Source organism: Schistocerca piceifrons, chromosome 4 (genome assembly GCF_021461385.2).
Source record: "Schistocerca piceifrons isolate TAMUIC-IGC-003096 chromosome 4, iqSchPice1.1, whole genome shotgun sequence".
Lineage (NCBI taxonomy): Eukaryota > Metazoa > Arthropoda > Insecta > Orthoptera > Acrididae > Schistocerca > Schistocerca piceifrons.
In genome coordinates this window covers 703,893,011-703,896,684 of record NC_060141.1, presented here as the reverse complement: position 1 = coordinate 703,896,684, position 3,674 = coordinate 703,893,011, and the positions used below count along the sequence as shown (strand labels likewise).

Below are 3,674 nucleotides of genomic sequence, written 5' to 3'. Positions count from 1 at the left end.
ATCTCGGAGGTGCTGTGTCCCATCGCTCGTGCGCCGACTGTAACACCAGGTTCAAACTCACTTAAATCTTGATAACCTGCCATTGTAGCAGCAGTAACCAGTCTAACAACTGCGGCAGCGAGATACTTGCTGTTTTATGTAGGCGCTGCCGACCACAGCGCCGTATTCTGCCTGTTTGCATGTATCTGTATTTGAATACGCATGTCTATACCAGATACTTTTGCGCTTCAGTGTAGATTATTTTAGCACATTTGAATACATGCTTAGTATTACAGAAGCAGAAGGGATAAAGTACGAGGAGAGGATAGAAACAATTATAACAGTGGTTGTTAGGAAAGAACAAATTTAAATAAAGAGCTCTGCCAACATGGGGGAGGGAAACGTTGGGGGTTGGGGTTTGGAGGAATTGACGAGAGTGAGTTGCAGACTAGTATATGTGAGAAATGGCTATTGTGATAGTTGGTGGACCATTGGCTATCTTTTGAATTTGGAAGGAATTTAATTTCTCGAATTTTTTTGGCGGGCTGTTTACTGTCATCGATTAGTGTAATCTTATGGAAATGTAATGGCTCTGAGCACTATGAGACTTAACATCTGAGGTCATCACTCCCCTAGAACTCAGAACTACTTAAACCTAACTAACCTAAGGACATCACAAACATCCATGCCCGAGACCGGATTCGAACCTGCGACCGTAGCAGCAGCGCGGTTCCAGACTGAAGCGCCTAGAACCTCTCGGCCACCTCGGCCGGCACTCTAATCTTACTCCGTTGTAGAAGCGTTGAAGGTTCAGGAGTACTTGAATCGCAAATAGATTAGTTAGTATCAGATGGCGTTTGCCTAAAGAAGTTTTCTGCTTTAGAGAGAAATTTTTGAACACTCACAGATCCGGTCGAAATGATGTAGGAAATTGTTAGACGACGAGTTCAACCAGTTATGGTTAAGGGTAGGTGACAGTTGCCAGCAGCTATCAGTAGGTAACCACGAGACCCAGCTGTACGGCTACGGAGGGCACGGCACGTGGACGGGGTGAGGTAGGAGCAGTCTGCAGCAGCTCCGCAGCGGTCTCGCAGTTGGACCGGGCTTTACGATCCGCATCGGGGACCCACACGCCCTCACACGCACGCACACGCGCACGTAGGGCTTTATGGTGGCAATAAAGCCGCGAGCAGGTGGCCCCGGCTCAAACAGTCGCATTAACATCTTTACCGTCTCGTCGCGCGCCCTCTGAGGCGCCGACGCCTCGGGCCCAAATCACTCCCTCGCAGCAGGTAGCGCTCGCGACACACAACATCGGAGGCGCAAGCGTCTACACAACAGGTGCAAAGCTTTGTGAGAGGCAATCCCGGTGTCAACGGGATATTTTGTTTTAAATTATTTGAAGCAGAAGAAATCACTGATAAGTTTGGAACTCACCGTGAGTCGATGACACTGTTCGAGAAACTGTAAGTCACCTCGAGGAGAACACAAGCTTATCGAAATTCTCCCACTGCATTTCACATTTTTAGCTAGAATCGTAATCATGGCCGGCCGTTGTGGCCGAGCGGTTTTGGGCGCTTCAGTTCATAACCGCGCTGCTGCTACTGTCGCAGATTCCAATCTTGCCTCGGGCATAGATGTTGTGATGTCCTTAGGTTAGTGTTGTGTACATAGTTCCGCGTAGTCAGCGCATACACAACTTTCCCACTAGAGCGCGCCCCGCTAAGCACAACAGCGCAGGCGCAGTGCTCGTCTGTCTCCGCACTACGCGATGGCACTGCCATAGAGACGGACCAAATTCTGCTTCCACTGATCCACGTATTAATATGTAACGCAGCCAATGAGACTGCTGCTAATGTAGAACCTTTTCTCCTCGCGGATCACACTCGCGTAGTGATACATGAATGGGCGAGGTATTATAACGAGTGTACAGACCTCCGATTAGTCAGTCCGCATTTGTCTGCACTAGCCTGTACCAGTCTGCATTAGTCTGTACCAGTCTGTACGAGTTCTACAGTTGTCTGTACCAGTTTATAGTCAAGTTTCAGTCTGCGCCTAGTAAGATTACCATATTCCTGTACATAGCCATGAAGATAAATATATAGACACTTTTGCCAAGTATCAGAGATATATGTGAGAATAAGATTAACGCACCAATACCGAAGGAACTTCCGATTGTCAATTGTAAATAGCATCCAGAACGAAGTTCAGTAATTTTTATGCTTGTTATTGTTTTAATAAATGTGTGAGAAAATTAATGAAGTTCTGTTTAAAGTTGGTTACCGTCAATCTGCTACTCTAAGCGTGCAAGTGGCATTCCTATCGTCTGACCTAACAGCAGAAGATAAACACGCCACGATAAGACCATGAGACATATTGCTGAAACTCGCCTACATCGTTAGAGCGGCAAGTCAAATAATCTGATGGTGTGTGTACTGAAGGTCTTACAGTATGCACACCACAGCTAGTTATATACTTATATGGATATGGTGTCGGTTCTTTCGGTCATTTCCGAAAGAACGGACACCATTGATGATCTGCAGCCGCCTAGAACGAAATTAGAATTATATTAATACCGTCAGCTGCCGACGGCCGTTGATATATATATCTGGGGACAGGTGAAAATGCGTGCCCAGACCGGGACTCGAATCCGGGATCTCCTGCTTGTATGGCAGACGTTCTATCCATCTGAGCCACCGAGGGCACAGAGGATAGCGCGACTGCAGTGACTATATCGCGCACGCCACCCGCGAGACTCACATTCTTATAAAAAAAAAAAAAATGTTCAAATGGCTCTGAGCAGTCGCCTAGAATTTAGAACTAATTAAACCGAAGTAACGTAAGGACATCACACACATCCATGCCTGACGCAGGATTCGAACCTGCGACCGTAGCGGTCGCTCGGCTCCAGACTGTAGCGCCTAGAACCGTACGGCCACTCGGGCCGGCCCACATTCTCACCTTGTATGTCCAAATACTACATTTCTAGTGTCCCACCCCAACACACTCATTACTCGTGGAAGACATTCTTACCAAGTCCCGTGATACATATCTACGCCCGTCAGTAGCGGAAACTATTAATATAATTCTAATGGTCATCAATGGTGTCTGTTCTTTCGGGACTTGGTAGGAATGTCTTCCTCGAGTAATGAAATGAGTGTGTTGGGGAGGGAAACTACGAATGTAGTGTGTGGGCATCCAAGGTGAGAATGTGGGTCCCGCGGGAGGCTTGCGCAAGACAGTCCCTCCAGTAGCGCTATATTCTGTGCCGTCGGTGGCTCAGATGGATAGAGCGTCTGCCATGTAAGCAGGAGGTCCCGGGTTCGAGTCCTGGTCGGGGCACACATTTTCACCTGTCCCCGTTGATATATGTCAACGCACGTTGGCAGCTGACGGTATTAATGTAATTATAATTAGGTTAGTTAGGTTTAAGTAGTTCTAAATCTAGGGGACTGATGACCTCAGATGTTAAGTCCCATAGTGCTTAGAGTCATTTGAGCCTTTTTTTTTTTCTTTATCATGAATTTGTTCTGAGCACCAAACCTTGTAACCTCCCTCCTTACTTACTTATCATTAACGCGATTTTATTGCCGTGTTCCCGTGACGCTAATAGTGACAATAAACTTTTGTAAGGCAGTCGCTTCCGAAGAGAATTACCAATTAGTGAGGAGAAGGATATAAACTATCCTTATGAA

At 46.8% G+C, this 3,674-nt stretch overlaps 1 non-coding gene across 1 annotated transcript; it reads left to right on the top strand.

Annotated features, from left to right (window-relative positions):
• The first annotated feature begins 3,246 nt into the window (after positions 1-3,246).
• Trnat-ugu lies at positions 3,247-3,321 on the top strand. Its single transcript has one exon. It is a non-coding gene; the product is annotated as a tRNA-Thr (tRNA).
• The last annotated feature ends 353 nt before the right edge of the window (positions 3,322-3,674 follow it).